Genomic DNA, 12037 nt, shown 5'->3' with positions numbered 1-12037 from the left:
TTCATAAGCTGAGCCTCTCTTTCCTTCCAGTTGTGAATTGGTATTTTAAGATGCAGAGAGAGAGATTATACCAATCTAGATATCTGCAATGAAATCACTACAAGTATGTCTGTGCTAGTGATAAATCTCGTTAATGCTGCATGGAGACAGATCTGCTTGAAGAGGATTAGTGGGATACATTTTCTGCTGGTTGTCATGACAACCATAAATCCATGCAGCTGCACGGCAGTGTGTTAATCTGTGCAGTTTAATCCAGTTTCCAAATTAGATCATCAATACTGAGCTGCTAGATAACAGCTGGTTTAAATGCTCTCCATTCCCTTCTCTTAAAGTAGCTCCCAGAGTCAACTGATGCACCTCCAATCTTCTAGGAAAGACACAGTGTTAAATCATGGCTCAATTTGTTGCTGTGTATGACTTGGCTCCGTGTCCCAAGGCCAATATTTTTCAGGTGTTTGTAATAAGTCATTGTTCTCAGTCTTAATTACTATGTCATTTATGTTTTAGAGATTGTATCAAAAGTTTAAGGACTCTTTAGTCCCTCATTGAGATAATCTGGTTATTCCACTGCACAACAATAAGTGCTGATACTATCATGAATTTCAAAGCTTTGGTTGCAAAATGAGAAAGTATTGAATCTGGAAGGAGGTTAGAAAACATGACTGCAAGGCGATTGGAGCATGCTTGAAAACTTGTCTGGCACTGAACAATTCAGGAGAACTACTCCTGGCTTAAATTGATCCTCAGTTATAGATCCCTCTTCTATTAGTTTGCAATTACTATGTTATTACTTCCATAATTTTTCCAGTAGTTTGCTGAGATATACTCATGAACTTCAGTGTTTGCGAAAGCTTTCTTGAAGTCAAGGTAACCAGGCCCAGTTCACGTGTGCAAGACGCTGCATTTGTGTAAAATGACAGCCCTCTCCTCTGCAATAGGCCCATATATAATGCTGTTTTCTGTACAGTACAGTTGAAAGAATCAGCAGGAAGTGATTGTGCTGGCAGTTGTCTTCTCTGCCCTGCTAGGCCACCGTGAATTGAGTTAATCCTGGGCTGAGAGGGACAGCATGAAACCGGAGACTCTACCAGTGCTTCTTATTTTCAGTTTTGCTTTTATACACAACAAAGTGATGTAAGTTGTTTTTTCTTATTGGTTACAAGTCCCACAGAATCCTCATTTAGAAACATGGTTTTGCAGAAGTCAAGTTGAAGAGTCTCTGTCCTGCTCATGCCCAAGTCTGGTCCTATATTCAGAAGGTACAAAAATTACCCTGTAGAATTGAGCCAGGGGCTCTGCTCTTAATTGAAGTTCCACTTCTCTGGCCAAGCATGGCATAACTGCACCAGAGGAGAGCTAATCGCCTACAAGCATCAATAAATGTAACATTTAAAATGAGTACTCCCTGTTTAAATCCCAGGGGCTTACTTTCATTAGCATTTAATAGGGAAGTCTTGCTTCTCCAAATGCAGTGCAACAAGTAAGAGGAGCAGGAGTGAACATTAGGAAACTGCTAATGCTTGCTGCCCCAGCCTGGTGATAAACCCTAAAAGTCCTCTCTCTTCCCCATGACCCTGGGGTGTCATGCTGCAGTGTCTACTGGTGACCTTGGGTTGCTCTCCCCAAGGCTGCCGCTGTAGGCAGCTCTTTCCACTGTGTTTGTCCATGCTGTGTTTGCTTCACCCACAAAGCATATCAATGTCACTGATCTCATACCCATGTTAATTTTATTAATTAATTAACAATTCATTATTAAATGCAAATTATTTTTATTAATTTTTATTTTGTTGACCTGTCGAGGTTTAACTCCAGCCAGCAGCTAAGCACCACAGAGCTGCTCGCTCACTCCCTTCACCCCAGTGGGATGGGGGAGAGAGTCACCAAAAAAAAGTGAAACTCATGGGTTGAGATAAAGACAGTTTAATAAATAAAGAAAAGCTGTGCACGCAAGTAGAGCAAACCAAGGAATTCATTCACCACTTCCCATGGGCAGGCAGGTGTTCAGCCATCTCCAGGAAAGCAGGGCTCCATCACACATAACAGTTACTCAGGAAGACAAACACCATCACTCTGAATGTGTCCCCCCCCTTCCTTCTTCCTCCCCCAGCTCTATATGCCGAGCATGATGTCCTATGGTCTGGAATACCCCTCTGGTCAGTCGGGGTCAGCTGTCCCAGCTGTGTCCCCTCCCAACTCCTTGTGCCCCCCCAGCCTGCTCGCTGGTGGGGTGGGGTGAGGAGCAGAAAAGGCCTTGACTCCATGTAAGCACTGCTCAGCAATAAGGAAAACTTCCCTGAGTTATATCAGCTCTGTTTCCAGCACAAATCCAGAACACAGCCCCATACTGACTACTATGAAGAAAACTAAGTCTACCCCAGCCAAACCCAGCACATGACCTTAAGCATAAGAAAACATTCGTGATGAAGTACTTGATTCTCTAGGGTGCAAAAAACCTTCTTCCATTAGCCTTTAGTGTCAGGTTTTCATCTGTAACTTGCTGCTGACTTTTTGTCCTTATCCGTACGTTTGTTTTTTACAAACAGATTGTCCGTCATTTTGCTCCCACCGCTCCTGCACCACAGGGTGGAATCGCCCCTCAGTCCGACAGCTGTGGCCACGGGCTGGCAGCGGTGCCTGGGATGAGCTGGGGTGAGGGTCGCTCTCTGGGTGCCCCCTCAGACCCGTCACCCCGGCGGCTGCGTGCCTCCGCGAGGCCATGGGCCGCTGCCCAAGCAGCCAGGCCTGCGTTGGCTCTCCCAGCACCAGTCCTGAAGCCCAGGATAGGATTTAGCTCTACAGTTTCACCAGTTTACTCTTTTATAAGTAAAAACAATGCAACGTTATTGCTTCTGGGTCAGCCTTGTTTCCTTTTGGATGCTGGTTGGCTGTGAAATGTCACAGCCCTGAGGCCTCAATTTATAATTACAGGTTTGCTTCATCGTAACATGTTTGGAAATAGCTGTTCTTTAGGCACTATCTATCACCCACTTACAGTGGTGCTTCTTTTGGAGCGCAGTACTTATTGATGGTTTAGTTCCTTCTTATATTTTAAAAGTGTTGGTATTCTTTACACACTTCTGTTTGCACACCTGTTTTTCTTCTATGTAATTGGTATTTGACATTTGGCAGTATCCTGAGATGTGTGCTACTGTAAGTGATTGCTCCTACCCAGCTTAAGTTGCAGAGGGAAGTGGAGAGTGGGAAGCAGTAAGATTGTGCAATGTTTTTTCTTAAATTCTGGTTTCTAGAATTACCATATCTTAGTTTTTTCTTTCTAAGAATGGGGTTTAAGGAGAAAACGCTTCTCAAACAGTTGTTTTAATCTGTGCCTGTAGCTCTGACGTGAATTTGTAATGTGTCTTACTAGAAAGTAGTTTTGGGAGCAAAAGTGAAAATAGTATTTAAAAAGTTCTAATGGTCTGGAAGGTGTAAATGTTGATTTGTGAACACAATGTCAGCTGCTGTTTCATATTTTCTGTTTTAGTAGCTTCTCATTGGTGTTACCTTCATAAAGACCATCATTATCAAGACAATAAAGTGCAAGATTGTAGGTGCTAGTAATGTGTGGAGGTTGTCTGGATGAAAAGCTAAAGCTTCAGAGCGAATGGCAACTGCCGTGCTTGCTTCTTGTTTAGGTCTCTACTGCACAACTCTATCCCCTCTTGAAAAGCACAGCCTTAAGATGAGCCAGGCAGCAAATCTCTTGAGCACTACTACTTACTCTTGGCAGTGCAGAAGGCTGTTCGAGCTACCAAAGAGCATGCCACAGGGGCACGGGGATTTGAGTTTGCCAGGAATGGTCACCCACTCGGAGTGTCGTGCTTTCCACTCTCGTGAAGAGCTGCCTGGAAAAGCTGTAAGGCATTTACTGACAACTTGCCCCTTGTCTCGTAGCTTATAGCTTGTTTATGTGTAGGTACGTTGCACAGCTACACCACCACACTGAACACAAACATTGCACACCTTTGTGGCTGTAGGTATTGTACGCTTCTGCTTGGAGGGAGTCAAAGTCAGTGTAGGCTTCCTTCATCTGTGCTGCTGCAGCAAGGGGAGAGGGCAGCTGCACTCTCATCCTTAAGGACTTGTAATTGTATTTATCACTGGTACTGCATTTCTGCAGGTGTCACCTAGGGGCTGGGGGTGCACGTGGAGGGCTCCCCTGAGGCATTCATGACATCTTGAAAAATGCTCAGATTTTAGCAGGATCAGATTTCTAAAAAACATCAAAGGGAAGCACTTCAGAACTAGCGCTAATGCAAAGTGTCAGCTCTTCTGCAGCATATCAATGACTGATTTTTATCTTAATTTGAAGTGTAATCAGCTCCATTTGTTGAAGAAGATTTCTCTTGACGGCAGTTCAGTTGTCATTAACACTGACAACTTATTGCATCAGTAATGAACATTTTTTAAAGTATTTTATTTCAAAGCCTTCTTGCCTATTCCTCCTTGGTTTTGTTGTTTGGTTTTCCTAGTTCCTCATGCTTTCTTCTGTCCCAGACCCCTTTTGGCTGCTTGATGCCACTTGAAACAGCTGCTGTCTTGCTATGTATTAAAAAAAAATGCAGGTTTCCCTTCAGAATTGACGTGCTGAAGCATCAGTAAGAGCTGGGTTTGGTCTTCTTCCCAGATGCGGATTATATCATCCTCTTTGCTGCTCTTGGTCTCTGGTGACTCAGGATTTGATGACCTCCTGAGGACGTGTTTGGCAGAAAAATGAAAGCTTGACGTTAAGAGATACCTAGAAGCTAGTGGCGGGTGCTTTGGTGGTGGTTAGAGCCAAAGTGGGAAGAGGAATTCCTGCAACCACCAGTTCTCTGGCAATCAGCGTTTTTTCTTGGATATTGCACGTGTGAGTCTCTGGTGGCTATCTGCCTACATATGTGTCTCTGTGACAGGTATATTGTAAGATTTAATTGAATTTGGGATCAGGAGGACATGAGATGGAAATGTTGAATTCAAGGCTGTAGGACAGGGTAAAAAAGTTGAGAAGAACCCTTGAAGTTACACACTTGCATCTGACCCTGCTTTTGTTTCATTGCTTCAGTCAAAGGAGCATGCATTTCTCTGACATGTGTGTCCACACAATGAGAAAGTCTTTCTTCTGATTTGATATTACCATTCAGGTCACCTTAGAGACAAGTGTTATTATCTGAAAATGTGAGGAGAAATGCTGAGAAAAGTTTAAAGTCAGAGCTAGTTTTGGAGAATGCATTCTGTAAATGTGTCTGGGCTTTGAAGTCTTGCAGACTAGCAATGATCTTGATGATGTGACTAGTAGTCTACACAAAATGGTGCAACAGAGGAGCCTGTCAGCTGTAGCTGACTGCTACAGCATGAAAATGAGAATCAATTCCTTGCTCATATCGGAGTATTTTTCCACCACCAGGGACCTTAGCTTCAGCTGCTAGATACTGAGATGACAATTAGTTACAACACAGTTCCACAGAGATTTTATCTTTCAGAAGTGCTTTGTGAAGAGTCCCTAAATTTGGCAGATTTAGCACTGGGAGTTTGGTCACTTTTGGTTTTGGACTCCACTAGTCCTCCCAACAGTAAATGCAACATGGTGTATGTAAGAAATTTCAATGCTGTGTACAGGCACTGTCTGCCAAGGCCTCTTGAATTTTAAGCTGATTTAGACTCTGATTCTGTTTGTATTTGTAGTCAAGTTTTACATCTGCTACCATAATTTTCATATGTGTAAGACATTCTGCTAATAGAGGGATTGACAAATGTGTTTCAGTGCAAGAAGGGATATGGAGATGCTCAAAAGATGTGTGTGTTTTACCTGAATCTTGGAGTGCAAATACTAGGCCATCTGGTGAAACGATTTGAGGAAGGATGAAAAAATGCCTCTATTTATTTTTTTCTGTCTTCTTTGAATTAGTACGTCAGAAATTACAATAAAAAAATCTAAGTTACTCTGAAATAATAATTGAAAAAACTTTGAAAAACTTTGTCAGAACTGGAATTCTCATAAGGGCTGAAGGAAGAGAACTGACCTTCATCAGATCATATTAGAAGTCCCAGTATAAATGTCTTTAATCTGCTTCAATGGTATTATAGAACTTTTCAAAGAAAGCTCAGAATTCTGTCTTAAATTTAGTGTTGTAAAACAAGAAGTTCAGAATTAGCAAATGTATTGCCAAGACTCCTTTACATGATGAGAAATTCCATGTTGAAAATAAAATAGAAAAGGTGAACAGATTCTGTATTCATCAGAAATGAGACTCCATCGTTTGCATCTCAGCCATCAGACTAGCAGCCTGGTTCCTCCAGCAATCTTTAAAGTTCAATTCCCACAGCTTATGAAACGTTGTAGTCATCTGTGTGTGTGTCTTAGGCATACACTAACAACTCACTAAGGCTGTTGACTTAACCTGTTTACATCTTCAAAGTGAACTGTACATACAAGCAGTAATTTTGTGCATTTGTTTGTTATAATGGAAAAATATGAAAAATACCTTAAAGGAATATCAGGAGTATCATCACCAGGGCTAGTAAGCAGGAACTGTGGCATTGGCTAGAGTGAACAAAAAGTTAGTCTATGTGCACATCTAATTTTATTTTCATGAAGAAGAAGACAGCACAGCATGGAAGGAGAGGTTGTCTTTTTGCTTTGCATTTGATTTAACAATGCCCTCAAATGGTGTATATGTGCAATTCTGTATCATGTCTATGAAAAATTCTGGAGTTCTATAAGGAGAGTGCAGGGGGTGCAGGATATAGGCCTTGAGATGGGAGCAGGCTTTCAGAATAACATTCTCTGTTTTTTATGTTGAGTACTACCATGATCACTGTGGTAAATGACTGTATCTTTGCCTTTGAGTGGTAAGTGGTACTCCCAGCTTTAAAAATGAGACAGAAAAATGGATGAAGTTCTTTCTTCCAGTAAACAGAGATGAGAAACTGTTCATTCATGCCAGTCCTATGATTTAGAGGTTATGAGAATAATCTCTTTCCAGTCCTGTTGAGCTCTGCATGTTGTCACCAGATTAAGTGGTGTGATTAGCTGGGTTTAAGTGCTAATTTTATGGAGAGGATGCAAGAGACATGAATTTTCTTTCTTTTTCTCTCTCACCTAGTGCTGTGGCACTGAGCAATGCTGCTGCCGTGGAGAGACAGGAGAGTAAATATTGTTGATGAAGGTTCAGTCAGAGACCAAGCTTTGGAGAAGCCAGAAGAAGCTGTTAATCTTTACATTAGAGGCTGAAAAGCTTAGTGCCAGCAAAGCAGGCAGTTCTAGCCCAAGGCAGCATTGACCTGTTCACATGTGGTACGTCGTCAGGCAAAATTAAAGACAGTGTCATGCCTACTCTGAGCTGCTTGCTGGAGAATTGCTTCCAATACACCTCTTTAGGAGCGGATCGTGAGTCTGCTTCCTGAGAGGTTTCAGACTCTTAATGGGACATGGTTTCTAGACTGAGGGTATAGGAGATTGAACAAGTCAGAGTCCCTTCTTAGCTGTAAATATAGGTGTTACTCCCAATACTGCAACTCTTTGCGTGTCTTCATTTCCAGACCTGTTTTCTGCTATTGATCTGTAGTCCTAAAACGACGTAATGTCATTTGTAAACTGCTGTGAAGAATAACAGGTTTTGGTCTTGAGTTTACACTTCGTCACCATGCACGTTTTAATAATCAAGATGGTGGGAGGGTGCCCTTCTCAGGAAAAGAGTTGCCGTCATGCCTTTGAGCTCAGGGGTGATGTATGCATCAGGTGGGAGCTTGGCCTTTTACTGCCAGAGGCTCTGGCCGTGCGCAGGCTGCCGTCCTGTCCAGCACCTGACAAAGCCACGGAGTTTGTCCTAAGAGAATGTGACCTTCTGGACTGCCAGCTGCACTTCGTCCAGATTTCAGGACAACATTAAGCATTTCTCGTCTCATTTTGTCTTGCTGGCCTCATGGTGTTATCCTGCTCAGTTTGGAAAATCTGAACAGGCTGTTCTTCTGTATCTGTTGTTCCCATTTTCCTCTATTCGCAAAAACTATCCTAGAAACCTTAGCAGGTCTTATAACTTTATACTTTTAAACGTGCAGTCATTTGAACTGCAACTGACACTGTTGCTTTTAGTATTACACAGAAGTATCATTATGGTTTTAAAGGCAGCTTTTTTTTCTCAGTATGTTTTCCTGCAAGCATATAATTTTATGTGCATACCACTCAAACAGCAGTTTCATTCTTAAGTGTCTTGACAAAAACCCCACCCAACAGATTTTCTAGTTTAGTTGTAATGATAAATGGAGAAAAATCTGTTGTGCTCAATTATCACCATTAAAGTAGTACAAACTTTTGTATTTTGACTCTCTACATTTTCTTTCTCTTTTCTTTCTTTTTTTTTAAAACATTAATTATGAGCTAGTTCCACTGATTGTTTTCCTGTTGTTTTTTTCCCGCTTTACAGAGTAAAATGAAACCACAGAGTTTTTCTCCTTTCATTCAGTTCTGCTGCACTAAGCTTTTTCTTGTGTTGATAGAAGGCTGCTAGAAAGGGGTGGAGCGTTAAACAAATCCAGGATAGAATAGTCAGTGAGTGAAATTCTAGAAGCATTTTATTGTCATCTATTTAAAAATAGTTTACTATTTCAGAACTTCAGTCTAATAGGAATAGCTTATAAACTCTTCTGCATGTCTCTGTTCTCAGATGCGTTTCTGGATTCGAATCTGAAATTCTCTGGAAGATTTCTTCAAGGAGGAAATTGAGGAAAGGTGAGGAACTGGAGTATCTTACCTATAGACTTTTGCATAAACTTGAGATTTTGGATCGTGTGATGTGAATGGTGGTTCTGAAAGTACAGATGCCACATAACTGTCTGCATCAGGGGGAGTGGGTGTTTGCAGCGAAGATTATGGTTTAAAGATGTTCTGAAATTGGTTTATGCCATACTTTTGTGTACCTTGGCTTTTTGCTTCATTAGTGAACCTACGCTTCCTGAAACCATGGAATGTAATTCGTATCTGTGTAGTAACATACAGTTGGACTTAATTTCCATTTTTGCAAGTTTGTCAAAATCTGGTCCCCAAACTTGAGCATTGAATGTATTATTTTGTTAAAATGTTAACAAGTATCATCTGTCTTAGCTTTTGAGATGTTTTGTGGTCTTCTGTGTGGTGAATTTTATGATCTTTTGTATGGCGGTTCAAATGCTGCCACATGATATATAGTTAGCAGCTCCAAAAATCTTTGGAACAACAGTTCCTTTTCCAGCGGATTTAATTAGAAAAATTAAATGGAAAGAACACTGACTGGTTTCCTAATGCTGCTGGATACTCAGGTTTGCACTGTTCTTTCTAATGGAATGTAGTTTATGCAAGTCTTCAGTTTGACAAAAATAATCATAGTCTCTGTTCCAGGACAGATACTCAACAAATCTCAATAAGATTAACTAATGAAATTAAATACTAGCCAAATTTATTAGCATTAATATTCATTGAAGTCAGGAAAGCTTTTGCTGTCCAAATGTGATATGATATGAAAAGTAGGATGGTTTTAGGGATTTGGGATGTAGCAACTTTTTAGCATGACCCTGACTTCCAGTGAGTCAGTAGCGAGCTCTGTATTGCTCGGACCTCCAAGGTGTTCTTCTTCCGCACTTTCCTGGCCAAGAGGAGTCCTGGTCTGTGCCTACCCTCAAACCCTGGCTTCCCTGCTGATCCTTGCAGCAGGACAGGGCAGTTGCCTAAATGTGTTGGGGTACAGGCTCCTCGGCAAACTCTACTGTATTTGGATATTTGGTTTGAGAGACAATATTATGAACTTTTCAGGGCTCCCAAACCAGGCAAGTTTAAGAGAAAAAAAGAGGCTTATTTTACTAGGATGCATGTCAAAGCATTTAGCTGCAATACTGAGGCCAAGGTTGCAAAAGAAGAGTAAAATCTAGAGTTGTGCTCCATCTTGTTTGGGTTAATATCCCTCACTTAGGATCCTTAATGTGTGCCACAGCAGCTGAATCTGAGAGAACAGTACCATTTGCAGTAGGCTGTCTTGAATGTTGCTTGCTGCAATTGTACTGTTTCTTTAGATCTCAGTTTCAGAAATACCCATCCTAATTTCACATCTGCTCTCACTCCAGTGGAAGGGAAGTTTTTAATGGGCAACATTTCTTTGATATGCAGAGATTAGTACCTGTCGTGGTTTAACCCCAGCTGGCAGCTAAGCACCACACAGCTGCTGGCTCGCTCCTGACCCTGCAGTGGGATGGGGAAGAGAATCATAAAAAAAGAGTAAAACTCGTGGGTTGAGATAAAAACAATTTAATAGGACAGAAAAGGAAGGGGAAATAATAATAATAATAATAATAATAATAATAATAATAATAATAATAATAATAATAATATACAAAGCAAGTGGTGCACAACACAATTGCTTACCACCCACTGAATAATGCCCAGCCAATGCATGTGCCACGGTGCCCCCCAGCCAACTTGGGCATGACATCATATGTCATGGAATACCCCTTCGCATCATTTGGGTCAGCTGTCCTTGCTGTGTCCCCTCCCAGTTTCTTGTGCACCCCCAGCCTCCACTGGCAGGGCAGTATGAAAAGCTGAAAAGTCCTTGACTTAGTATAAACACTGCTTAGCAACAACTGAAACATCAGTGTGTTATCAACGTTATTCTCATCCTAAATCCAAAACACAGCGGTATACCAGCTACTAAGAAGAAAATTAACTTTATTCCAACCGAAACCAGGACAGTAACTTATGACCTGTAGGATGTCAAATAAGATCAGATTGCTTCCTCCTAAGCTTCTTGCCAAGCCTTGAAGACTTACTATGCATTAAGCAGTTTCCAGAGGTTAGCTGAAGCTTGAGCGATTCTGGCGAGCTTGTGCTTATTCCCCTGTATGGCTCTGTGCCTGCAAAGGTCGGACAGGACGTACAGATGGCAGACCTGGCAGCAGGGCACTGCCTGGTGCAGAGGTTTCTCAGTGTGTGGTATCCGAATACAGGTGCAGAGGCAGGAGCCGGTTTGAGGAGCGGGTGGTCTGCATGGTGAGAGGACCACGTTGGTTTGAGAAGGTGGCATGCTCATATATCGCTAGAGAAATATGGCTGGGACCATTTTGCATTTCAATGTTATTTTCTGATGGGTTCTAGAGACCTCCAATCTAATTGTCAATTAGATAAAAAGTACAAATATGTGTCTTTCTCTCTAGATTTTTTTCTCTAAATGTTCTGAAAGTTCTCAGTACTGCAGTCACTTTGGGACATTTAAAATTGGCAAGGACAGAGCAGTTGCAATGACACTTTCAGAGGATAGTTCTTCAGCATTCGTAAAACCAAGCAGACAGTCTTTATGGCATTGCTCTGTTTCTCCATGGCTCCTGCCACTTTTACATGGGTATTGTATGTCTACATCTATGCCCTCTTTCAGTCAGGCTCAGTAATATAATTACTGTAATGCAGTAGGTTGTTAATGCTGATTCAGGATAAATCTTGAGTGTCTCAGAAAAACTGGAAATGTCAGGCAGTATAAAGTACATTTCAAAGTGCAGTGCAGGATTTGTATCTTTCCAGATACCTCCCTGGAAAATAATAGCAACTACTTATCTTCTGCCCAGATCCATTTAAAATTTACCTTATGAATACTTAACTTTTTAGTACTCAGTACTTTTGAGCAGTGCATATATGTTGATGCAGCTAAACTTGATTACCTTGTAAGAGGTAACCAGTTATTTGTATTTGCTAGGGCCCATGGATAGACAATATAAGCCAGACCATTTTCTGTTGTCCTTTGTATGGAAACACTTTTTAGGTTTCTCTTTCCTGCAAGTAACGGCAAGGTGATTTTTATTGCAGGCCATCTGCTTAGCAATGCATATCTGCCTAAATATACACTCATTGTCTTGAAATAAGTAAAGACTGATATCCTCCATGATTTCAGTGGGAATCAAAGCATTGCCTACTTCTTACTTCTTGTACTATAGCTTGCTTTTTACAGATATTTTATTTTCACTGAAAGTCTATGAGTCAAATTAATTTTTAGTGAAGTAATTGAATTAGATGTAAATTTTGTCCTGTTATTTAAAAGGC

The 12037-nt window shown here is 41.2% G+C and overlaps 1 protein-coding gene across 6 annotated transcripts in view; it reads left to right on the top strand.

Annotated features, from left to right (window-relative positions):
• The window catches only part of NIM1K (NIM1 serine/threonine protein kinase), a 30275-nt gene that overhangs the window by 3978 nt on the left and 14260 nt on the right, over positions 1-12037 (top strand). For 2 of the 6 annotated variants that reach the window (XM_010585772.1, XM_010585770.1), the window contains 2 exons: positions 4628-4817; positions 8646-8710. The exons of 1 other annotated variant lie outside the window; for it this stretch is intronic. The gene's annotated coding sequence lies outside the window, so the exon portion shown is untranslated. Of the gene's footprint in view, positions 1-2555; positions 2929-4627; positions 4818-8409; positions 8531-8645; positions 8711-12037 lie in introns of those variants that run through there. 3 more of the 6 variants (XM_010585773.1, XM_010585774.1, XM_010585775.1) reach the window with 3 other exon arrangements.

Source organism: Haliaeetus leucocephalus, unplaced genomic scaffold (assembly GCF_000737465.1).
Source record: "Haliaeetus leucocephalus isolate CR32 unplaced genomic scaffold, Haliaeetus_leucocephalus-4.0 Scaffold120, whole genome shotgun sequence".
In the NCBI taxonomy this organism is placed as follows: Eukaryota; Metazoa; Chordata; class Aves; order Accipitriformes; family Accipitridae; genus Haliaeetus; species Haliaeetus leucocephalus.
This window is presented reverse-complemented; position numbering and strand designations above follow the sequence as displayed.